Raw genomic sequence first — 27,436 nt, forward strand, 5'->3', positions numbered from 1 at the left:
GTTAGGCAAGGACAATGAGTGGAAACCTCACCCAACAAGGCTATGATTTTATCAGAAGAGGAAGAAAACCTCATTTTCAGGCTTTGTCATGTGAAAGAGACTGCATGCCAGTAAAAGTCTGCAGCAGAAGTCAAACATGCTGTTATTTTTTTAAATGTGTGTATATATGCAGGCTGGTGTGTGTTACACATTTGCACATGGCATGTGGAAGCCAAAAGATAATGTCAGGTGTCACCAATCACTTTCCACTCTATTTATCAAAGCAGGGTCTCTTGCTGAGCTCAGAGCTCATGGATTCAAGTAACCTAGCTATTCAGACCACCTGAGGATTCCCTTCTTGCTTCCTAAGCATTGGGATGACAGGAGGGCCTCCATGCCCACCTGGCAGTTAGATGGGTTCTGAGGATCCAAATTCTGGTCCTCATGTTGGCATGGCAAGAGCTTTCCCCTCGGAACCATTTCACTCACTCCCATGCTGTTTCCTTATATGAGAAAGTAAACTGCTGTATATTATCTGTCCAGGGCTGGAGATAAAAACTAGTTCTGCATATGCTAGGCAAGGACTATTACCACTGAGCTAAACCCACAGCCCTAAATTCTATCCAAAAAGTGGTAAGCTAATGAGAATAGACTACAATAACATGTAAATATGAAAATGTCATAATGGAACCCAATACTATGTTAACCTAAAATTTCGTTTCTTTTAAAATGAATTTTAAAACAACCTGGTTTATGTTTTTTGTTGTTGTTATATTTATGGTGTACATAAGTGTGTGTGCAAACTGTGGTATGCATGTAAAGTAGAGGACAATTTGTAGCAGTCCATCCTGTCCCTTTACTATGTAGGTCCCTGGGACTGACCTCAGTTCCTGATTTGATTTAAACCAGGTAAAGCACTTTTAGCTTCTGATCCATTTTGGCAGTGCCGGCTACAGTGTTTTGTGGTACTGGGGCACTGCAGTAAAAGAACACTTAAACAGATGCAAGTAACTTTGAAACTGAGTGACAGGTAGACAATGTTATGGTGAGGGCTCCCTTAAGAAGGAAGAGCATGTTACTAGAACATGAAGAAAAACCGATCAGTGATATGTAATGGTCATGAACCTTGCATTTTGTGTGGAAGTTAGAACTTGAGAGTGATAAAATAAGAAATTTATGTCAGAGCTGTAATTAAAGTGTTCAAAAGGAGCAACTTGGTTCCTCTTGAGTGCTTTTCAGTAAAATATGAAAGGGGAAGCTACTGAAGCTAAGAAGGAATTGTTCAACAAAAGAAAACTGTACCTTGAAAAACTCTCAGCCAATCCACATTACAGTAACTGAGAAATTTGTATTAAAAAGACTAAAAGCCAGCTAGGGATGTAGCTTAGTGGCAGAATACTTACGTAGCATTTACAACACTCAGTCCAATGCTCAGAACAATCTCAACCAAACTGAGGAACGGACATTGGATATATGAACAAAGTTACTGCCAATTCAATCCAAAATAGATCCCAAAAGGTGGGATAGAATGCACTTTTTGAATTTTATAAAGGAACACAGGGATGACATCTGTCAATAGCATAGCTGCTAAGAACAGATAGGGACTATTTCTTGGTATGTATATCAGAATCAATGGGGTCAGAATAGTTGACTGTATTATGTCTTTCCACAATCCACCTGTGTCCTGTACTATCTTGGTTTATGGTGAATTTTCACATTAAAAAGACACACTGACAGCACTAAACAAAAGGATCAAATCTGTTTCATTATTTTATAGCATTTAGAAATGTTATAATCACTAAGAGTAAAGCATCAGAATGAGGCGTTCTTGTTTACTGGCCTCATTTATGACCCACAAATGTTCAGATTCTGATATCCATGAAAAGGTTCCAGGGATATAGCTCAGTGATTGAGTGCTTGCCTAGCATGTGTGATGTTCAAGGCCAATCTTCATCACTGCCCAAAAGAAAGTTTGAGGGGGCAACTAAATAATCCTATTTCACAAAATTAGGATGGTGTCTAAGGCCAGTGTGAGCCATTATAACCCACACAAAACAGATAAGACTAATTTGATGATCTTTGGTGTCACTGTCAATATTTAAAGGTAGCAACAGATGGGCTAAATAGCAACACTCATACCCTCACATTGATAGGGCTTCTCTTCAGTGTGAACTCTGCTATGTTTCCTTAGACATGAGTAAACAGCAAATGCTTTCCCACACTGTTTACATATATAGGGCTTCTCTCCAGTATGGGTTTGCATGTGAATGTTAAGGGATGTGGAATATATAAATGTTTTCCCACATATATTACACACGAAGGGTTTTTCGCCACTGTGAATTTTCAGATGTTTTTTGTGATGGGAGGACGTTATAAAGGTTTTCCCACGATGAACACATTCAAAAGGCTTCTCTCCTGTGTGAGTTCTCACATGATGAATCAGGCCAGAGGTCCTGGTAAAGGCCTTCCCACATTCCTTACATTCAAAGGGCTTCTCTCCTCTATGAATTCATACATGTGTGGCAAGACCTGAGTACTGAGTGAAGGCTTTCCCGCATTCCTTACATTCATAAGGTTTGATTCCAGTGTGTGTTCTTATATGTTCAGTAAGCTGAGTAGATCTAGAAAAGATTTTTCCACATTCCTTACATTCGTAAGGCTTTTCCCCAGTGTGAACTCTTATGTGTTCAGTAAGGCCTGACCATCAAAGGAAGGCTTTCCCACTTTCCATACATTTGTATGATTTTATTCCAGTGTGAATTCTAACGTGATCATTAAGGTATGACATATTTTTAAAGGCCTTTCCACATTCCTTGAATACAAAGGGCTTTTATTCATTATGAGTTTTAACATGTACAGAAAGTCGAGAAAAATTAGCAAAGGACTTCCCACATATCTTACATACTTTGGATTTTTCTTCAGTATGAATTGAGACATACTGAGTTAGGTGTGAGGAAACCGTGAAGGCTTTCCAACATTCCTTGCAGTCACAGAATTTATCTCCAGTGCACATTCCCATGGGATTATTCAGGCATGCAAAGTACTGAAAGTCCTTTCCACATTCCTCAAACTTGTAGGGGTTTCTTGCATTGAGAATTGGAAGATGCATAGCAAAGCTTGTGGGATGAATAAAACCATTCCCATATTTATTCCAGTCATAGGGTTCTCCTCCATTGTGAGGTCTCAAATCCGTCTGAAAGCATGACGGATTGAAAAAGGCTGTCTCACAGTCTATGCATTCAAAGGGTTTCTCATTTGTGCTAGTGCTCGGGTACATGATGTTTGGAGTCAGACTGAAGATTTTCCCACACTGATTAAGATCAGAAACGTTCTGTCCAATAGAGGTTTCCTTGAGGAAAGAAAAAATGTCTTTCCCATACCAGTTACACTCAGAACTGTATCCTTGGCTAGGCATGCTCACCTCTGTGTTAAGGCATAATTGTTCATCCAACACTTCTCCACATGGCTTAGAGTCACATAGGTCCCCCTCATTATGGTTTTCTGACTGTTGAGGAAGGGATAAATCACCCACCATTTCTATTGCACTAGAACTTTGCATCTTAAAATAATTCGGAAGCTCTGTATCATCGATTCTAGGTTGCAATTCCAATTGTTAAGGAACTGCGCTTTCCACTGTCTCCAACTCTTCTTGTTTTAACCAGGGGGTCGGACTAGGAATGAACTGACATCCTACTGAGGTCAAGTTTTTGTAGTTCTCTAGCATCACCTCTCTGTATAGGTTTCTCTGAGTCAGGTCCAGTAACGTCCACTCATCTGGGGTGAACTTCACAGCCACATCATCGAAGGTCACTGAATCCTGGTAACAATTTGCCTGTTTGTCGGTCACTGTCTCTTTCTCCTCTGTGTTTTCTTCATAGATGTAGACAGGCTCTCTAGGAAGAAGACCATGGGACAAATCAATGGCTGCCATCCTGTGATGCTGATGGTGAAATGTGCCTGAACACTCCCTTCCCTGATGCCTAGATCACTTCGGGACAGCTTATGAATCTAAGTGGACAGAGGCAATCTCCATTCCTCTTAATACAGGGCTATATGGAGTCCTCTTCTATTTCATTTACTGTAGGTACTGGAAGTTTATTTCAGGTCTGGCTTATTTTTTAATTCTTTCAGCAAATAATTAGGAAGTCCTATTCCTGTGGTAGGCATGAGCAGAGCAGGGAAGGACACAGAAAATATCCTGTTCTGTAAAGATCTAGAAGTCCTTTCGGCCAAAGCTCGGCTGCAGCAAACAGAATCGCCCGGTCCGAGAAAGGAAGATGCAGCATCTCAATGTGATGCCAAAGGCGGAAAGTCTATTCTTTCTGGGAGGGAGACAAGCTGAGTGGAGAGCCCTCGGACAAACGCCGAGAAGGTCTGTCTCAGAGCTCCGAGAAAAAAAGGGGGGCAGTCGGCATGATGTCACTTCCGCTTCCGGCTCGGAGTTATCAGCCACATTGGATCCCTTCAGGCCAGGGAGAAAAGCTTGTTTGTTCCCGGGTCTGGGCAGTTGCACCCTTCTTTGAGTGGGCTTGTAAGGGGAGTAGAGACCAGGAAAAATGATCCGTCTGGTCTATTGAGTCACTGCCGTCTGCAGACACCTTTTTGTGGACCTGTCTTTGGTGACTCTGGACACCGTGCAGACACCTCACATAATCTATTTTTATTATTAATGATTATACTGTCTTATGAACACGTGACCCAGAGGCTAGCAACATGTAATTTTGCAAAAAAAAGGTAAAAATAAGAACAGTGTTTAACATACCAGTAATTTCCTTCTCACACAGCCTGCTCCAACCTCAAGACCCGTGCAGCCTCCTAAGTTCCTCCTCAGCCCTCTGTAAACACCAAGCCTTGTGACTGTTGGGCCACAATGACCTTAGACAAGAAATCTGCCCCTGCAAGTCAGAGACTTTTGTCCTTCTTATCCCAACAATTCCAAGGAAGACCTGATCCAATTTTCACAACTTCCATGAAAGGAAGCTCACCTTTCCTGGCAGCTCTTTTCAATCTAGGAACCCAAGAAAACTTGCAGCAATCACACCAACTATTGCCACATCATCTCCACACTCCTTTAGGAGGAATCAGAATATCTAGATTAAAGCTGCCATCTCCCTTTCTTGGTGGCAACCACCAATTTCCTCCTATTCTAGGTTCCCACACTTCCTGTTTGTCATCCCATCTATGTTACTCTATCCACAGTCTTAAGCCAATACCCCTTAGGTTCTCAAGTTTTACACAATATCCTTGGAATACCCTCAGAAACTGAATTATTCATCATGGCCAATTTGAGTCCAGTGTGTTGGTACACATCATACCATGTGCTATAGTTGACCACACATTCGGTACAGTTTATCCAAGCCTGAAAAGCTTCCCCAGGCTGCAGGTTCTTCCCCATGACCTGCATAACTGCCTTGACCCAAGCCTGGGTGATCATCTCTGGAAAATTTCCCATGAAATTTTCTTCACTGCTTTCCTGTATCACAGAAATCACCATTCTTGTAGGAACACAGAACATGAAGATGAGATAAAAAAAAAAAACTAGCAATACAAAAAGTAAGTATATGAAGAACATGGCATGTGCATGCCATAAAGCATGACGTCAGGACATGTAGGCATTTCTGTCTTGGCCGTCTAGAGGCATGCTAAGCAGAAGATCAGGAGGGGAACTCAGGGACGGTTGATGCTCCACAATCTTGGGTCCATCATCTCCAATCTCTGCTTGTGGCACGTCAGGCATCTTATATCTCTTGCCTGGCAAGTATCCATTTTCATGTACATATGTCTTCAGATTAAATCTCTCCACATGTCATGTTCTCTTGATGCCCCCTTGAAGGCAATCTGAGTTTACCCTACAGTTCTATACATAGTGGCTTTCTAAACTTTGGTAAAAGTTTCCTGGGGCTTATGTCTGTGGCTTCTCTTATGCTTGCCAAATACATACATGGGGAAAATGTTGCAACCTTCTGTCCCTGCTCAAGCTATTGCCTGGCAAGCTTTACAGCATTTTCTGTGAGTTCTCAGTACTGATCCATAGAAGTATTTCCATGGTTAGGTATTTCCTAGCATGTAACACTCTGATCATCATTTAGTCCTCTCCCACCCATTTCTAAGGACATTACATTTTCATATTCTTGAAACTTCTAAGTGTAGTAGCCCGCCATCAAGAGATGTTTGTGCTTAAACCTATACAGAACATAAATATTCGATTTGGTGGTGGTAATTTCTGTCCCAATTACAAATCTTTGGCAGAAACTTGGTTTGCAAATTTGAAATTCCTCACTTCCTTTTTAAGCCAATCTCCTGCTTTCATATAATTTATTTTAATTTCTTTTTTTCTCTGTTGTTCTCAATCAGGACAGTGATCAGCTAGCATTACATTTCTACTGTTTTAAAATTTCATATTTCCATTTCTTTTTAATTCAGTGTTACTAATTTTCTCATAACAAGGGCAGAATGTAATAAAAATTCTTTTATAATGTAACATGATGGCCACAGGAATGTCCCTCAGTTGAGGTCATGGCTGTGAAGACCTAGAAAACAATGTTTCTGTCACAGATCGTTCATAAGTTTGGAAAAAGACACCTCCTTTCCTAGAAAAGACAATGCATTTCTTCTAAACAAACTCACTATTCTATTCACATCGCTAAATACAGTTGAAAGATAAGTCACCTCTTTTCCTAGAAAAAGCAATGTGTTTCTTATACTTGTACAGATTCACTAAGCTCTCTCTCTTTGGCTTTCCCTGAAGTTTGGTCATCTGTACTCAATGGACATTGCTGATATACAACATAAATCAAGACCAAGGATAAAACTCAATCACTGTTTTCCTTCAATGCTTGCTCACCTAGTAACTACCCAAAACACTCATTGATTGTGTCAGCCCTGTTCCATTTCTCCCAACATATCTCCATCTTGTATTCTGAAAACATGGCTAACATCCTATCATTGACGAGGTAACCTTTCTTGTGTATTCAGTTTGGGATTCTACAAAACCACAACTGCTTCCTTACCATGATCTTCTAGATGACCTATGTGGTTCACAGTCCCTAATAGAAATAATTCACCTGTTATGGGATGTTCTGTATGGCAAATGTGTTGCTCTGATTGGTTGGTAAATAAAGCACTGATTGGCCAGTAGTCAGTGTGGTGGTATTGTGTTCCCCAAAATATTGTGTACCTTAATAAACTTGGGGTCAGAGAACAGAAAAGCCACAAGATACTTAGGCCAGAAAATGTTAGCACACGCCTTTAATCCTAGCATTCCAGAGATAGAAATCCCTCTGGATCTCTGTGAGTTCAAGGCCACATTGGAAACAGCCAGGCATGGTGACTCATGCCTTTAATCCCAGAAAGCAGCCTTTAATCCCAGGGAGTGGTGATAGAAAGCAGAAAGGTTTATAAAGCATGAGGATCAGAAACTAGAAGCATTTGCCTGGTTAAGCATTTTGGCTGGTTATGCATTTAGGTTTCTAGCAGCAGTTCAGCTGAGAGCCATTGGGATGAGGACACAGAAGCTTCCAGTCTGAGGAAACAAGACCAGCTGAGGATCTGGTGAGGTGAGATAGCTGTGGCTTGTTCTGTCTCTCTGATCTACCAGCATTGACCCTGATACCTGGCTCAGGTTTGATTTTATTAATAAGAACTTTTAAGATTCATGCTACAAGTCAGGCAGGAGGAAGTATAGGTGGGACAAGGAGGAGAATAAAGCTGGGAAGTGGAAGGCTGAGAGACACTGCCAGCCGCCGTGATGTCAAACAGCATGTGAAGATGCCGGTAAGCCACAAGCCACGTGGCAAGGTATAGATTTATAGAAATGGATTAATTTAAGCTATAAGAACAGTTAGCAAGAAGCTTGGTACGGCCATACAGTTTGTAACCAATATAAGTCTCTGTGTTTACTTGGTTGGGTCTGAGAGGCTGTGGGACTTGCAGGTGAGAGAGATTTGCCCTGACTGTGGGCCAGGCAAGAAAACTCTAGCTACAATCACCTTTTTCTTACCACCTCCATCAGGACTGCCAAAAACCTATTCTATTTGGTCCCCTCATGTCCTGTTCTTCCCAGCTCACTCTTCTAAATTATTCATGAACTTATCTCACTGAACTTCTGGGAATTTGATGCTCTTCTCTAATCAGTTTTTATTCTACACTCTTCATAGTCCTATGTCATGTCCTCAAGTGACTGAAGGTTCAGTGAGAGAACCTGACTCAAAACTAAACGGAACAGCTATGGGCCACTGTTTCTGATGAGGGTATCAAAAGAACTTACCCTGGGATTTAACAAGCATTTTTTTTTTTTTTTTTTTTTTTTTTTTGGTTTTTCGAGACAGGGTTTCTCTGTGTAGCTTTGCGCCTTTCCTGGAACTCACTTGGTAGCCCAGGCTGGCCTCGAACTCACAAAGATCCGCCTGCCTCTGCCTCCCGAGTGCTGGGATTAAAGGCGTGCGCCACCACCGCCCGGCTTAACAAGCATTTTTGACAAAACTTCACATTCATTTACAAACTGAAATAGATCCACATCTCCCACCCTGTACAGACAACAATTTAAAATGAGCTAGAGATTCCACTCAAAACATGAAACCTGAAATCTTGGGAAGAAAATATAGAGAATACAGTTGAAATTACAGATAAAGGCAGAACTCTATGCAATTCAACAGCATGTGAAATTGCTTCAAGAATCAACAAATGAGAGTATGTGAAATTATTTTCTTCACAGCAAAGGAAATTAAATTTCAGAGAGAAGACAAACTATACAATGGGCAAAAATCATTGCAAACTGTACATCATACAAGGTTTAATAAAAAAATAGGTAAATAAATATGAAAAGAAAAATTATAAATACAAAATTGCCAGTCACTGAATTGTCTAAAAATACAGACAGTTCTGAAAAGAAGAAATACCAAAGCCAGTAAACATTGCCTTTTAATCTTCAACATCCTAAGCTATCAGAACAATCTGAATTAAGACCACATGGAGATTTCACCTTACCCAGACACAAATAGGTATAGCAAGATAATAAATGAGAACAAATGGTGAGGTTGAGAGAAATTAGGAATGATTATCTACTCTGCATGTGGGTAGTAACACAGTCACTATAAGAATCTGGGTGAAGGATTATATTATGTTAAGAATAAAAATACTGAGTCACCAGCTATAGGAATTATGTGCATATACCCCAAAAATACCTTAGAAAACTTCAGAAATACTAGTTCATCCACATTTATTGCCAGTCTATTTGCAATGTCAAGAAACTAGAACCTGTCTAGATATTCATCAATATAAGAGTAGATAATGACAATGTAATGTATATGATGGGAAGACATGCAGAGATGACCGGCCACACTAGTGGAAACCCATGAACTATAGACTAGTGGCTGTGGAGCCTGCTTGGGACTGGACTAGGCCTTCTGGATATGGAAGACGATTGTTTGGCTGGAACTGTTTTGGGGGGCACCCAGGCAGGGGAATCAGGATCCATCCCTGGTACATGGGCAGGCTTTTGGGAGCCCGGCACCTGTGGTGTGATGCCTTGCACAGCCTTGGTGCAGTGGGGAGAGGCTTGGACCTGCCTAGGCTCAGTGTGCTGGACTCTGCTGACTCTCCATGGGAGACCTTGATTTGGAGGATGTGAGATGTGGGGTAGCTTGGGAGGGAGGGCTCCTGGGTGGGAGGAGAGAAAAGGGGGGACCTGTGGGTGGTATGTAGGGTGAGTAGAAAATTTCTTAATAAAGGAAAATGAAAAGAAAAAAATAAAATGTACTGTATAAACAAAAATAATTTTTTAAGTGGGAAAATTAATTTATGAAATTTGCAAAAGGATAAGTAGAACTAGAAATGTATATTTCTTTAACTTGAAAAGATGTGTTGCTTTTATTTAACAATGTAAAGATATGTTGCTGTTTTATGTTGCCTTTCTATGGTACCTGGTTGGTCTAATAAGAGGCTGAACAAACAATAGTGAGGGAGAGAGGGCAGGGAGAGTATACAGGATGAGGAATTTAGGCATGGGGATGAAAGAAGAGAGATGCCAGGAAGACACCAGGGGACAGAAAGACAGACATGGAGGAAGCAGAAAAGTAAGGCATACACAATGAAGAAAAGATAAAAGCAATGAATCAAAAAGTAGAAGAGTATAAACTGATTAAATTCAGTTATAAGTGCTAGTGGTACAAGCCAAAACTTAGGCCAAGCATTCATAATTAATACTAAGTCTCTGTAACTTTATTTGCTTTTTAATCTTCAGCCCAAAGAAAATTTCAACTACAAATGGCATCCATTTTGGGGGATGAATTCCCACATAGGGCCTGAAAAAGAGAGACAGAAAAAGACAGGGATGCTTTAAGAGTCACTGCTGTGTAGCAGAGCACTTGAGCACCCAGCATACTAAGTAGAAACAGCAAACTAAGTAAAAATAACCGCCACAGTGTGGGCACCAACTGCCTAGAGACAGGCAGTAAAATGCAGCTTTCAGTTAAATGCAGTTCCCAGTTAAATGCAGGCTTAGGATTCACTTCTTCCAAAACCAGGGAAGGGGTGGCGCCAAATGTTTGAACCTCATGGTGGAGGGCCTAGGTGCTATTTAGCTGTTTAAGGTTTGGGTCACACATTCAGAGTGCCACAGGTGCACAAAAAATAGGCACAGATTTTTAAAAAAAACATCTTTTAAACAGATATGCATAGTGCATAAGTGCCTAAGAAAGAAAAGAAAATGGACATAGATAGTCATAGGAAAAACTAAATAGTTTAAAAATAATCAAGTAAAGTTTTTAAAGAAAGAGTAAACTAACTTAAGGAGAATAAGTCATGTAAAGATTGAAAGTGAGGCCAGCTCCCATTGGGCCAAGAGGTGATTGACTCTTCTCACACCCAGAGAGTCCTGCCCCTAGTACCCAAGCCCTGTGACACAGCCAGTCCCTGGGAACCCCCACCCAACTGTGACCCAGTTGCTGGCTAGCAGGGAAAACTTCCAGAGGAAGCCCCTCAAACAAAACTCTCCATTGGACCCTGCAATCTACACGTCTTGCCCCAATATCCATCTGCCTGAGACCCCAGTAACATACTGAGGCATGGAAACCAAACTGCCAGTTCTCATTGGACCAAGAGATGAGTGACTCTGCTCATACCCTGAGAGTCCTGCCCCTAGGACCCAGGCCCTGGGACACAGCCAGTCCCTGGGCACTCCCACCCAACTTTTCCCCAGTTGCCAGCCAGCAGGGAAAACTCCTGTGGGAAGACCCCCCAACCAAGACCCCTCATCAGACCCAGCAATCTACATGCCCTGCCCCAATACCCATCTGTCTGAGACCCCAGTAACTTCCTGATACAAGGAAACCAAACCACCAGCTCTCATTGGACCAAGAGTAACATCCTGAGACACAGACTCTGTCAGCTCTGACTGGACCAACAGTCCTGATAAGACCAAGAGTGGCACTGTGAGTCACAGAATCAACTAGCTTGGATTGAGCCAAGAGCAGTTCCCTGAAATACAGAATCTCCCAGCTCAAATTAGACCAATAGCTAAGTTTGGACCCAGAGGGGCCCCCTGAGACACAGACACAGCAAGCACAGAATGGACCAACAGCAACTTGCTCAGACACAGGTACCTCTTATACCCATTAGAGGAAGAGATGGGCAGACATCAATGCAAAAATACATACAACAACATAAAGAGTAATACAGCATCACCAGAACCTAGCCCTCCTCCAACATCAAGACCTGAACATCACAATGTAGAAGAAGCAAAAGAAGATGACTGTAAAAATAGCCTTGATCCTGCCCCCGGACTTCCCTTCTGGACCAGAAGTGAGTGTCTGGGCTCAGCCTAGATCCCATCCCTGGGCACCAGTCACTTTGATAGGGAAGACCTGCCCAACTTGGCCCCAGGTACTGGCCACCGAGCAGGTTCCCTTCTAGCCCTACCAGGAAGACTCCCCTTCTTCAAGACCCCTGGCAGACCCTGCAATCTCCATGCCCTACCCCAACGCCCACCCACCCGAGACCCCAGCCATTTCCTGAGACTTAGAGACTGGCCCCCAGCTCCCATCCTGCCACGGACTTCCCTTCTGGACAAGAGCTCCCATCCTGCCCTGGACTTCCCTTCTGGACAGGAGCACCCATCCAGCCCCGGACTTCCCATCTGGACAAGAGCTCCCATCCTGCCCTGGACTTCCCATCTGGACAAGAGTTCCCATCCTGCCCTGGAGTTCCCATTTGGACAAGAGACCTCCCATCTGGACAAGAGAGAGAGACTTCCTGAATCTGTCAGCTATGTCTTATTCAACTGCACTGATAAGACCAAGAATGAACCACAAGGAGATGGGCAGATGTCAAGGCAGAAGTACATACAACAAAATGAAGAGCAATACAGCATCACCAGAACCTAGCCCTTCTCCAACATCTAGACCTGAACATCAAAAATTGGAAGAAGCATAAGAAAACAGCCTTATGAATAACATCACAAAGAAGGTAGAGGCTTGTGTACAGGAAAAGACAAAAAAATGGGAAGAACGCTATAAAAAACTAGAGGAAAGGACAAACAAAGTTGAAAAAAACAATAAAGTCCTGGAAGAAAACAATAAAGCACTGAAAGAAAATCATGAAAAAGCAATGAAACAAATGAAGGAAACAATCCAAGACCTGAAAAGGGAAATAGAAAAAATGAAGAAGACACAAACAGAGGGAATGCTGGAAATAGAAAATCTGAGTAAACGATCGGGAACTTCAGATGTAAATATAACCAAAAGAATGCAAGAGATGGAAGAGAGGATCTCTGGCGTTGAAGATAAGGTAGAAGAAATAGATTCATCAGTCAAAGAAAACACTAAAGCCAACAAAGTCATGAACCAAAATGTCCAAGAAATTTGGGACACCATGAAAAGATCAAACCAATGAATAATAGGGAAAGAAATAGGAGAAGAATACCAACTCAAAGCCACAGAAAATATATTCAACAAGAACATAGAAGAAAATTTTCCCAACTTAAAGAAGGAAATGCCTATGAAGATACAAGAAGCCTATAGAACACCAAACAGACTAGACCCCTAAAAAAGTCCCCTCACCACATAATAATTAAACAACTAAATGTACAGAATAAAGAAAAAATATTAAGAGCAGCAAAGGAAAAAGGCCAAGTGAATTATAAAGGCAAACCCATCAGAATAACACCCGATTTCTCAATGGGGACTTTGAAAGCCAGAAGGACCTGAACAGATGTAATGCAGACACTAAGAGACCATGGATGCCAGCCTAGACCATTATACCCAGCAAAACTTTCAATCATCATAGAGGGAGTGAACAAGACATTCCAAGACAAAGCCATATTTAAACAATATTTATCCACAAACCCAGCAATACAGAAAGCACTAGAAGGAAAATTCCAACCTAAGGAAGTCAGATACACCCTCGAAAACACAGGCAATAGATAAAGCCACAGCAGTAAACCCCAATGAAGAGAAGTACACACACATCACCACCAAAAAATAACAGGAATGAACAATCACTGGTCATTATATCCCCTAATATCAATGGACTTAATTCACCTATAAAAAGACAGGCTTATAGAATGGATACAAAAGCAGGACCCATCTTTCTGCTGCACACAAGAAACACATCTCAAATTCAAAGATAGACACTACCTATGAATAAAAGGCTGGGAAAAGGCTTTCTAATCAAACAGTCTTAAGAAACAAGCGGGTGTAGCCATCCTGATATCCAGCAAAATAGACTTCAAACTCAAATCAATCAAAAGAGATCAAGAAGGGCATTACATACTCATCACAGGAAAGATCCACCAAGATGAAGTTTCAATTCTGAACATTTATGCCACAAACACAAGGGCACCCACATAGGTAAAAGAAACATTACTAAAGCTTAAACCACATATAAAACCCCACACATTAATAGTGGGAGACTTCAACACCCAACTTTCACCACTGAACAGATCTCCCAAATTGAAAGTTAACAGAGAAATAAAGGACTTAACTGATGTTATGACTCAAATGGACTTAATCAATATCTACAGAACATTCCATCCTAACAAAAAAGAATATACCGTCTTCACAGCACCCCATAGAACCTTCTCTAAAATCGACCACATATTGGCCACAAAGCAAATATCAACAGACACAAAACAATTGGAATAACCTTCTGTGTTCTACCAGACCTCCATGGTTTAAAGTTAGATTTCAACAACAACAAAAACTACAGAAAACCTACAATCTCATGGAAACTGAATAATGCTCAACGGAATAACCAATGGGTTAAGGAAGAAATAAAGAAAAAAATTAAAGACTTCTTAGAGATCAACGAAAATGAAGACACCACATACCCAAACTTATAGGACACTATGAAAGCAGTGCTAAGAGGGAAATTCATAACACTAAATGCTCACATGAAGAAGTTGGAGAAATCTCACACTAGTGACTTAAAAGCACACCTGAAAGCTCTAGAACAAGAAGAAGCAAAGTCTCCCAGGAAGAACAGACGCCAGGAAATTATCAAAGTGAGAGCTGAAATCAATAAAATAAAAACAAAGAGAACAATACAAAAATTAATGAAAAAAAGAGTTGGTTCTTTGAGAAAATCAACAAGATAGACAAGCCCTTATCCAAACTAACCAAAAGACAGAGAGAGAGAGCAATAAGACAACATAAGGAGATTAAGGGGATACAAATTGGAAAGGAAGAAGTCAAGCTCTCCCTATTTTAAGATGACATGATAGTATACTTGAGTGACCCCAAAGATTCCACCAAGGAACTTATACAGCTTATAAACACCTTCAGCAACATAGCAGGATACAAGAGCAACTCAAAAAAATCAGTAGCCCTCATATACAATTGACAAAGAAGCAGAGAAGGAAATCAGAGATACATCACCCTTTACAATAGCCACAAATGACATAAAATACCTTGGGGTAACACTAAACAAGCAAGTGAAGGACCTATATGACAAGAACTTTAAGTCCCTCAAAAAAAAAAGTAATTGAGCCGGGTGGGGGTGGCGCACGCCTTTAATCCCAGCACTCAGGAGGCAGAGGCAGGAGGATCTCTGTGAGTTCGAGGCCAGTCTGGGCTACCAAGTGAGTTCCAGGAAAGGAATAAAGCTACACAGAGAAACCCTGTCTCGGGGAAAAAAAAAGTAATTGAAGAAGATGTCAGGAAATAGAAAGATCTCCCATGCTTATGGATAGGCAGGACTAACATAGGAAAAATGGCAATATTATCAAAACCAATCTACAGATTCAATGCAATCCCCATCAAAATACCAACAGAATTCTTCACAGACCTGAAAAGAATAATACTCAACTTCATATGGAAAAACAAAAAACCCAGGATAGCCAAAAGAATTCTGTACAATAAAACTGCCTCTGGAGGCATCACGATTGCTGACTTCAAGCTCTACTATAGAGCTACAGTAAAAAAAAAACAGCTTGGTATTGGCATAAAAACCGACATGTGGACCAATGGAATCGAATTGAAGACCCTGACATTAATCTGCACACCTATGAAAATATAATTTTTGACAAAAAAGCCAAAAGTGTACAATGGAAAAAGAAAGCATCTTCAACAAATGGTGGTGGCGTAAGTGGATATCAACATGTAGAAGGCTGCAAATAGATCCATATTTGTCACCATGCACAAAACTTAAGTCCAAGTGGATCAATGACCTCAACATAAATCCAGCTACTCTGAACCTGCTAGAAGAGGAAGTAGGAAGTAGTCTTGAATGCTTTGGCATAGGAGATCACTTCCTAAATATAACACCAGTAGCACAGACACTGAGAGAAACAATCAATCAATGGGACCTCTTGAAACTGAGAAGCTTTTGTAGAGCAAAGGATACAGTCAACAAGGCAAAGTGACAGCCTACAGAATGGGAAAAGATCTTCACCAACCCCACATCTGACAGAGGACAGATATCCAGAATATATAAGGAACTCAAGAAATTAGACATCAAAATGCCCAACAGTCCAATTAAGAAATGGGCTTTAGAACTAAACAGAGAATTCTCAACAGAGGAAACTCAAATGGCTGAAAGACATTTAAGGAATTCCTCAGCATCCCTAATCATCAGGGAATTGCAAATCAAAACAACTCTCAATTACCACCTTACACCTGTCAGAATGGCTAAGATCAAAAACACTGAAGACACCTTATGCTGGAGAGCATGTGGAGCTAGAGGAACTCTCTTCCACTGGTGGTAAGAATGCAAGCTTGTACAACCACTTTGGAAATCAATATGGAGCTTTCTTAGAAAATTAGGCATGAATCTCCCCCAAGATCCAGCTATACCACTCTTGGGCATATACCCAAGGAATGCTCAATCATACCACAAGAGCACTTGCTCAGCTATGTTCATATCAGCACTGTTTGTAATAGCGAAAACCTGGAAACAACCTAGATGCCCTTCAACTGAAGAATGGATAAATAAAATATGTTACATATACACAATGGAATACTACTCAGCAGAGAAAAACAATGACATCATAAGATTTGCAGACAAATGGATGGATCTAGAAAAAAATCATCCTGAGTGAGGTAACCCAGACTCAGAAAGACAAACATGGTATGTACTCACTCATAGCAGGATACTAGATGTAGAACAAGGATGACTGGACTGCTACTCACATCACTAGGGAGGCTACCTGGAAAACAGGACCCCAAGAAAGATACGGGGATCGCCCAATGACAGAGACATGGAATGAGATCTATATGAACAATCTGGATATGAGTGGGGGTAATGAAGGGTGAGGGTGGAGGGAAAGAGAGCTTGTGGGAGCGGGAGTTCCCAGCTGCATCAAGAACAGAGAGGGAGAACGAGGAATAGGAGACCATGGTAAATGAAGACCACATTAGAATAGGAAGAGAAGCAAAGTGCTAGAAAGGCCCACAGAAATCCACAAAGATACCCCCACAATAGACCGCTGGCAATGGTCGAGAGACAGCCCAAACTGACCTACTCTGGTGATGGGATAGCCAAACATCCTAATTGTCATGCTAGAAACCCCATCCAACGACTGAGGGATCTAGATGCAGAGATCCACGGCTAGGCCGCGGGTGGAGCTCTGGGAGTCTAATTAGCAAGAAAGAGGAGGGTATATATGAGAGAGAATTTTTGAAACCAAGGTTGGATAAAGCACAGATAATAGCCAAACAAATGGAAACACATGAACTATGAACCAATGGCTGAGGGACCCCCCACTGGATCAGGCCCTCTGAATGAGTGAGACAGTTGATTGGCTTGATATGTTTGGAGGGCATCCAGGCAGTGGGACGGGGTCCTGTTCTCATTGCATGAGTTGGCTGTTTGAAACCTGGGGCTTATGCAGGGTCGCTTGCCTCAGCCTTGGAGGAGATGGCTTGACCTGCCTGGACTGAGTCTACCAGGTTGATCTCAGTCCTCAGGGGAGGCTTTGACCTGGAGGATGTGGGATGGGGGGTTGCCTGGGGGAAAGGGGAGAGGGGCAGGAGGGGGGAGAACAAGGGAATCTGTGGTTGATATGTAGAACTGAATTGTATTGTAAAATAAAATAAAAAAAGTATTTCCTAAAAGGGAAAAAAGATATAATATGCTAAAACAAGAATCAACATATCAGAGGACCTAAGTGACAAAGTCCAAATAGTGTTGTGCATAATTAGCAATCCCTTAGAAGACATTCACACAGCATCTAGCTATCCTGTTTGGTTAATTCAGTTCCTCCGGCTTTCTATCTTCCTGAAGAACAAATGATGGAGGGATATACTAATTTCACTGCCAACTGGACTATCTGAGATGTTTCAGTTTGTCTTCTAATGCACATGACTGAAAAAGACATAATAATGTTTATCAATCCTCAGACAATTGTCTGTGGGTTTTTATTCGCAACACTCTTCCATCCTTTCTTTAGGGAACTTATTAATGTGTTGGAGCATCAATTCATTTATACAACATAATACAAAAGACTTTCACTGTGTTAACCCGTCCTGTGAACTAGGAAATAGAACCCTGATCATAACTGCTTCATTTGGTTTATTAGGTGAAGGGTACATGTAGACGCTATTAAATTATTATGCTTCATAGAAAAAAGAGAAGGATTTCCTATCATCCTCATGTTCTCAGAACAGGCTAAGTAGCTGGTCAACTCACTGCACTAGGTACACATGTTTATCAGAACAACACATCTACCCAATTATTTACTGAGGATTAACTAGGACAGTAGAGGTGCAGTAGCTCAAAGCATAGAATCTAAACAGGAAACATCATGTCTCAGTTAGTTGGTCCATTTGGAACTGAATAATTTAGTAAGATCATTAATTTTCTCAAAGTGAGAAACAGATTTTACTGGATGTGGACATTATATTAATACTCATATATAGATGTATCATAGAAGCAAAGAATCTCTGAGACACAGACACTAAGCAAGTTAGAATCCACTGACTTCCTTTGGTATGAAAAATCATGATGTCTCAATCAATTTGCCCATCATGGGATTTTGATCCTTTCTCTACCCACTACACTTGGAATGTCATCCTCTAATGTCGACTGTTAACAACAATCTCAGTTGTTTTCATATGAAAAGTTTCTTGCTTCATTCTTGTGACCAAATTATCCAAAGAGGAGTTCATCCCTGAGCTCTTACTGCCTGTTGTTTTAGATGAGATCATGGTGCCTACGGGTGCAGAAGAAAATCTATAAACATATTTTCCAGCTTGTTTTCACCTGAATACAGGGCCTCAGATGCATAGCCCAAGGGAAGAAAGAGTTCCAGAATTCTCAGTGACAGTGGAGGAGGTATAAGAAAGTGCTCAGAGTGTGACAGATCTCTGAGTTACTGTGACAGCCTCACCCATCAACAAAGTTAGAAGCGCATATGGTCACAAACACTTGAGCTAAGTATAAACCTGCTGGACACTGTGAGATCTGGATCCATCAGACTTAGGTCTGAGCAGACATGTGTGTTGGTGGGATGTTTTCTTTTGGTTATTATTATCAGGATCTTGTTTAATCACAGTCATGCATATGCCTATAACTCCTCTGAGTGTTATTTCAGAATCAAAGAAGAATTTCACCATGAAGGAGATGTAACCATTGGTGTATATTTCCCAGTTCATACTTTCTACACATCCAACAAAGTTCCACATCCTTATCTGCCAAACATTTACACCTACTTTCGCATACAGTAAGTGCTGTTGTTCATTTATGCTGTTTCAGATTTCATGTTACATATGACCCAGGTGATATCTGTATTCTTGCTCCTATGCTTCTTATTTTTATCATGAAATATTCTCTTCCAATCCAAAATTCCTTATTTAATTGTATGTTATTCTTCAATTATTATCTATTCTCAAAGATGATACATTAAGTTGCTTGTTTGTTTATTGATTTTTGTTTACAAATATGACAATTGAAATATTGGATCTTCCTTGGCCATGCCTTTGTAGCCACATGTTTCTCATATTAGGTCTTCAGAGGGCGGATAGTTTTATCAAAGTTTACCTGGCTCTTCAGGACAGTCTAGAAATCTATGTGTACTCGTGTAAAAAGTTGTTACTATGGAGGGATGTGATGGTAGAGTAACTAGTTTGAATCTGCTAGATACCACTGATTTAGCAGTAAGGATGTCAGATTTAGAAGTTGGCAATAGTTTCTTATTGTCAAAACAGCTATGCCTGTCTTCAAAGTGTTTTAGTTAAATTATTTTAGTAAATTATTTACTTATGCCTGTCTTCAAAGTGTTTTATTTTAGTAAATTATTTACTTATGCCTGTCTTCAAAGTGTTTTAGTTAAATTATTTACTTATATTTTACTACCAGAAGCATTTTTTTCTCTTTTACATGCCTTTCCTTCCATTTCTAACAAGTTTTTAATCTCATTTTCATGGATGTGATTATAAGACACAATGACAAGACTGTGGCCACTTAGTGTTGTTTCTTACTAAGTCAGAAATAAAATTAAATTTGTGGTAGAGAAATATTCTTGTTACTACAAAAGAGTACTTTTTGTGACTTTCTCCTTTTCCATTCTTCCCCCAAAATCTTCCATTGTACAATACCTTTCCTAATTTTTTAACACAAGTTGGGGAACAAGAAGTGTATGTATCTCAAAGCTAAAATTATTTTGTAAGGCTTCTGATTACATCCTTTATTACACTGTGAGATTGCATTTATGTTTTCAAAGAGGGGATATGTCTGCTGTCTAAGTCTCTTTGTCTCTTTTCAGGCATAGAATTTTTACATGCCTAGAAATGATCATCTTACTATCAAGATTACAAAACATCTTAGCTGTGGGCAGGACTTTAGCTTCACTACATTGGTTGTTGTGTGGTCTAAATTTTTAAACAGATTTTACTTTAGGACTATTATAACTATTCAGATGATATGATATACAAACATAAAATTATATATCAATTTCTAGGTTAATGTAAGTTTTCTTTTGAGGAAACCTGACTTAGTCTATTTGACTGCACATGATACAGAATTTACAAGGCATTTTTACCAAAAGTTTTTGTGTGTGTCCATGCACACTCATGCCTCACATGCAGGTGACAGAGCACCATGCCAAGAAATTCTCCAATTGCTCCTGATCAATTATTAAAGACAAATCTGGTTTCTCCCAAATCCATACATACTTTCCCATATTTCCTGAGAACTCTAGGCCTCTCCAAATTAGTAGGAACATTTATTTCTGGAAAGAAATCTGTTTTTTTTTAAATTCAGAAACAGGAACTTTAATGCCTGTAAGTTCTGATCAACATATCTACTTAGTTTGGAAACAATTAGAAGAGCCATTGAGTCAATCCATTAGTATAAGTCCACCAAGTAGTACCAGAGGCCAATTAATATAATATTGCATATATATTAAATATATATATATATACATACATACATACATATATATGTATATATATATATTTAAATCATCCCATTAGGCTGAATATCATCTATACAAATAAGGAAAAGGGTGTAGGTTAAAAATTTGGGATATTAGATTTCTTTGTCCCTTGTTAAGTGTCCTAATGTTAATTAAGGCTAACCCCAGACACTTTAAGTATGTCAGTCAATGGGCTGACAGTCTGTTTAATTCATGTCCCTATGTAGTAAGATGGCATGGTCTAAGCATAACCAGCAATTCTGGATGATTTTGGATGGGAATGATATAACTCTATCCCTAAGGTCCCACCTGCGGAATAGAGTCTGATTTATTAGGTTATTCCTATTTCCCAAAGGCCAGAATTTTTTAGATCAATCTTTTTAGGACTTTCCAGTTTTGCAATGGAAACCTCGTTGATGCTGGCAACTAGGGGACAAGCCATGGAGAATGCATGGAATCATAAACTCTGTATTACTATCTAAAAAGATAAACTGTCACGTCCTTCATTTCTCCAATACAGACAAACACTTAAAGTAGGCATCAGCAAGTAAAGGTCAAGATGAAACAAAGGCAGTTGGTCTGTAGTCACATTAGATAATACCTTCCATGTATCTGTCATCCTCAAGCTCCTGTCCAGTCCTGAGAACAGTGAGGCTTGGACCGTGACCCTGTGTTCATACCCATAGTTAAAAACACACGATTCAATAAGAGGTGTGATCAGGGAGTGCAAGAACCTGGGGAACAATGAAACCTTATTATTAATGGGCCCATAGTTCAGAGACATTCCATTTGAGAATAGCATCTGTGGCTTCCACTTTCTTTATCTGGGTGTGGTGGGTCTGTGATGTAAGAGCACTTACATTCACCACCAGAGGAGTGGAGAGAATGACCTTGTAGGGTCCTTAACAGATTAGCTGCAGTGTCCCTTTGGCTACTTACTTGACACAGAGGATATCACTCTACTTAAGCAAGATGAAATTGGTGGTGGACTCAGAAGATGGCTGGGTATCTCAGATATTTCAGGGAATTGCCTGTGTGGAGAACTGGACGGCCTTCAGTGACTTGATAAGGGAATGATTAAAGAGTTTTGTCAACGGCTTGTCTCTGAGCCTGGGAAACAAGTGAGGAATTCTTCCAAATATAATCTGATGGGTATTTAATTCCTCCATATATGGGGAACAGTAAACTGAGGCACAGTAAAGGAGGAAGTCTAACCATCTTTTTCTGGACTCTAATGAGAATTTTGTTGGAGTTTCAATTGATGTCCTGTTTATTCTTTCTGCCAGCTCAGAACTCTGAGATCTAGACACACAGTGAAGTTTTTGCTCTATGTCTAAAGCCATAGCTATTAATTAAGAGGGTTTGGATTATGAAAATCAGGATATTGTTGGACCCTATTGCTAGAAGGAAGCCAAATTGGAGCACCCATTTATGCCTGAGCTTTTTAGCTGCTATTTGGGGAACACTTCTAACCACTCAAAAATGGTATCTTTAAGAAAGTTGCAAGTATTTTTCCCTTCAAACCAGATCTTGGTTGAAGTCAGATTTTCCAACACTTGACCGGGTGTTGGGCTTTCATTTGGATCCGTTCCTGGGTAAGGACTCTCTGTTTCTATTTACTTTAACACAATCCTGGTATATCACTGAGATATGCCATGCTAGTGTGTCGAGTATAGCTATAACATAACTTGGTCTGAGCAACTCAGAAAGTTTTGTGGTACCCAGGGGAATAGCCTGGTGAAGGTTTGTTCCAGAATCCAGCCAGTTATTTCTGAGAGAATGAACTTATCCTCTGGTACCTTCCATCAACACATAGGTGATGGAGGAATGTCTTTCTGTGCAATGCAAATATGTGTTGCTCTAATTGGTTGATAAGTAAAGCCATTTGTCTTATGGCAAAGCAGCTTAGAGTCAGCAGGAAATTCTGAGAGACAGGAAGAAGGCAGGGAGAGACACCAGCGAGCCACTCAAGGAGCAACATTTAATGGGATGCATGTAAAGCCACAGATTAATTATAAAACTCTGTGTGTTTACCTGGAGGATGCAAGTGGGAGAGATTTGTCCCAACTCCCATCAGGCCAGGACACAGGAAATCTCCTGACTACATATAGTTTTGTACTGACCATTTTTCTTTACCCTGCAGTCTCAGGTAGCACTAGTTTGTGGTATGTGTCATCAGAACATCAATAAGTTTTAGTGTCATCTGTCAGACAGTGACTTAAACTGTGTGTCCATGGAGGACAGAAATTGCTAGGGGAAGCCACATAGCCCGTAGGAGGGCCAAGATTTTTTAATGTCCTTTTTTCAGCAGTGAGAAGCCATCTTTTCCTATAGATCACACAGTTGACATACCCACTTGTAAAATCATATCAACTGATGGTCCATGTATATAGTAGTGGAGTTTCCTTTTCCCTATATGAGATACTGGGCTAGATCAATCAGTTCCTCTACCTTGGATGAGGTTCCTGGTTTAGGCACAAATTATTTTATTAAAAGTAAGTATTGCATCTTCCACGCTCCTGGTTTCATCTTTCATCTGGTGACAGTCTTATAGAGCACCTGAAGGTCATCATCAGGCAAGAAGGATAGCTGGATTGATGACAAATTGAACTCAAATTGGGGCCAGGAGTAGAATCTTTTCCTGGGTCAAACAGTCATTTAACATTGGATGATTTTTTTTCCTCAGTAGAAGACCTCATTTTTCCTAGATACTATGAGCATCAGATCTTAACACATTTAACTCGATTGTTATCTTTTATTAAGCTAGCAGTACTTTCCACACATATTTGACAGATAGGCCATCCTATGGCTACAGGGTCCAATCACTTTGACTGATGTATCACAGGGCATTTCCATGGTCCCAGCATTTGGGTAAAGCCCCCCTTTGTCTTTGGCAATGAAAAGGTTTTGAGGCATCTGGAAGTACAGGGGTGGAAGCAAATTCAGAGATTTTTAAAAATTTTTTTAAGACTGAGTTTCACTGTGTAGCTTTGTGCCTTTCCTGGAACTCACTTTGGAGACCAGGCTGGCCTCGAACTCACAGAGATCCACCTGACTCTGCCTCCCAAGTGCTGGGATTAAAGGCAAGCATCACCATTTTAAAGGCTTGAATGTCTTCCATTTAGTCTCAGTCAAGATTAGGGGCTTAGTTCTCCTACTTTGTGCTTATGTATAGAGGCATTGCAGTTTCCACAAACACTGAAATACCCAGCTGCATCCAGGATTTCCGGAATATGTCCCTTAAACTTTGTAGTTGGAATCTGCAGTTCTGTGTAGTCTGTAATTTCCTCAGGTATGTTTTCATTCAATCTCTGCAGGTATAATTTTAAAATACATCAGTTGGTTCTGGCTCTGATATTTGCCATTGAGGAGATCAACAGGAACCCTCATCTTTTACCAAACATATCTCTGGGATTTGACTTCTATAATGTCCCATACAGTGAGAAAAACATTCTTATGAATGTTCTTTTTTGGCTCACGGGCCTGAGTAGACTTCACAGGCTTCACTGTAATTATAACTGTGTAAAGGAGAGAAAGTTAACTGCTGCAATAACAGGACCATCGTGGGCAAAATCTGCACATATTGGAACACTGATTCAGCTCTACAAATTTCCACAGGTGAGGAGTTGTATGGGATAAAAATGTAGATCTCCTTCGCTGACATTTCAGGTGTGTCCATAGGTAAAAAGGTATATTTGGATTAGTTAATATCAATGACAATTGTCCAGAGAATTGGAGACGGACCTCTATTTAAGGAACTGGGAAAAGAAAGGGGAGGTTGGAGTAGACAAGGAGGATTAATAAAAATAGAAAATAGGCCAGACATTTACTGAAAACATCTCTCACAGAAATTTGCCTTTACAATCAAGGTGAATCCATCATTGTGCTAACCATTTCCATCTGTTTCTGCAGGACAAGGATTGTGCTTAGTACCATTGTTCTTCCTCTTGTTTCCATTTTTATTTCTCTTCAGCTCACTGTTGGTCCTTTTGAGCCTATCTTCAGTGACCGAGGTCAGTTTACTTCTCTCTACCATATGGCCCCCCAAGGCACAACTCTGTCTCTTGCCATGGTCTCTTTGATGCTTCATTTTGGCTGGACTTGGGTTGGTCTCCTTATCCAAGATGATCACAGAGGGACTCAGTTTCTAGCAGATATCAGACAAAATATGGAGAAAAATCATGTCTGCATATCTTTTGTTGAAATGATCCAAAGCACCTGGAATTCATTTTCATACAAATACTGGAAAAGTCTTGGCATCATCCAGGAAACATGGGCCTATATTATCATCATTTATGGTGACAATGATTCACTACAAAGTTTAATGATGAACATAGGGCAACAGATTTTGATGAGTAAAGTCTGGGTCATGACCTCTGAGTGGGATGTTACTAATATCGCTGATTATTTCTTGCTAGATTCATTCCATGGAAGTCTCATTTTTTCACAACACCATGAGCAGGTGCCTGAATTTAAAAATTTTATCCAAACAATTAATCCTTATAAATACCCAGAAGACAATTACCTTCCTAAATTGTGGTTTTTGTTCTTCAAGTGCTCATTTTCAGAGCTGGATTGTCATCTTTTGGAGAACTGCCAACCCAATGCTTCCTTGGAATTTCTGCCTAGACATATGTTTGACATAGTAACAAGTGAAAACAGCTACAATACATACAAGGCTGTCTATACTGTGGCCCACAGTCTCCATGAGATGAGTCTTCATCAAGTACAAATGCAACCATTTGGAAATGGGGAAAGAATGATGTTCGTTCCCTGGCAGGTAATATTCTTCCATTGTATTAGACAATCAACAATGTGATATCTTCAGCATCTTCAGAGGCACCAAGCTAGGTATTTTATTTCAGTATTTTACATATAGTATATTTATACATACATACATATATATATGTGTGTGTGTGTGTGTGTGTGTGTGTGTGTGTATCCATCCATAGGAGATTCTTCACGTGTTGTCTTATCTTCCAGGTCAGTGCAGATCTTTCTGTTCATGTTGCTGAGGAATAAGTTGCTGGATGCAATAAGAAATGATTTTAATGAATATAAAAGTGTGTCACAAATATCTGCACAATTTTTCATTGTAATGATTACATCAGAAACCTAAGAATTTTAATCATAAGTACCCACATTTTACTCAATGTACTTTGGGATGAACCCTGTGTGTAAATGGGTATAGCTTTCTTTTAAATAAATTGAGATTTGCTTCAAAAAATACTCACCGATTCCATTCCTAAGTTTGTGTAAAAGATGTTCTTGAGGCTATGTGTTCCACAAATGTAAAATTGTATCCCATTTACATAGGTCACCATTGCTGACCTTCACTGATACCTACATTATTATCATGTCCTACACCACAGATAATGAACATTAAGAGTTATTCTATAATCCATTAGTGGTCAAACTTTCAGACCTACATTAAACCATATTCTTGCATCACTTTCAGCTTCATCCTTTCTTGAGGAATATCCATGTAGGAGGCAACCATGGCTTTAGAATGGAAACAGAAGTTAGATGCTGATAAGTATGATATTCTCAACCTTTGGAATTTTCCAAAGGGTCTTGGAAAAAAAGTGAAAGTAGGAAATTTTTTGCCCAATGCTCCCCAGAGTCAACAGTGACTTTATCTGAGAAGATGATACAGTGGCCAGAAAGATATTTAGAGGTGGGTTATATATTACCTCAATGCATTAAACTTATCATAATCATACAAATATATCTCCCAGTATAACACGTTCTACCTTTGAAATTAAATACCAGTACTATAAATTTCCCCGTAGACAAAGACAAAAAATAACTACTAGAAGACAGTGCTTTATCATTCCCTGCTTCTTAAAAAAGGATGTTTTTAAGCTTTAAATGTCTGCTAATATTCAGTGGTGCTTGGGTTAAATTTTGTCAATTTGACACAAATTAAGTACACCTGAGAAGTGATATATGCTATCCTCATAATGTCTCACAGGACACTCTGATGTAGAAAATCTCTACATTCACAACAGAACATTGAAAAAGTTACATTTTCTTGCTATGATCAAACACCATCACCAGAAGTCACTTTTGGAAAATAGAGCTTATCTGACTTATGGTTTTGGAGTTTCGAGTGTCCTTTATACTCAGGAGGCATGCCACTGTGTGACAGCCATGGAGAGATGGGCAGGAACCTCAAACAAAATGTCTCAGTCCACACACTGGAAGCAGAGAGTGAATACTGGAATTAGGTGTGGATCATAAATTTTAAAAATTCCAAACCACTGAAATAATTCTGCCAATAAGTCTGCAACTCTCAGAGTTGCAATAACTCTCAAGATAGCACCAACATTGAGGAAATATATAGTCACATATCTGTGTTTATAATTGCAACTTTTCATTCAAACCAATACACAATGTCTCTATTAGAATTCCTTCACTGTATCTAAAATTTGAGTAATTCATCTTGATTCCATGCTGAAAATTATAGAAGATAAACAGTTGTCATTTCTTTTATCCACCCCTTGAATTGAAATACTATAGTGTGCATGTGTGTGTTATCTCTTGTTCTGCTACTGAAGATATATACATACCTAATGTAACTTAAGCAAATGTTTTTTTTGGCTGACAGTA

The 27,436-nt window shown here is 40.0% G+C and overlaps 1 pseudogene; it reads right to left on the bottom strand.

Annotated features, from left to right (window-relative positions):
- Positions 1 to 2,062: 2,062 nt before the first annotated feature.
- Positions 2,063 to 4,304, bottom strand: LOC128093913 (zinc finger protein 426-like; annotated as a pseudogene).
- Positions 4,305 to 27,436: the final 23,132 nt, after the last annotated feature.

This window comes from Peromyscus californicus, unplaced genomic scaffold (genome assembly GCF_007827085.1).
Source record: "Peromyscus californicus insignis strain IS unplaced genomic scaffold, ASM782708v3 Scaffold_4__1_contigs__length_199733344, whole genome shotgun sequence".
Lineage (NCBI taxonomy): Eukaryota > Metazoa > Chordata > Mammalia > Rodentia > Cricetidae > Peromyscus > Peromyscus californicus.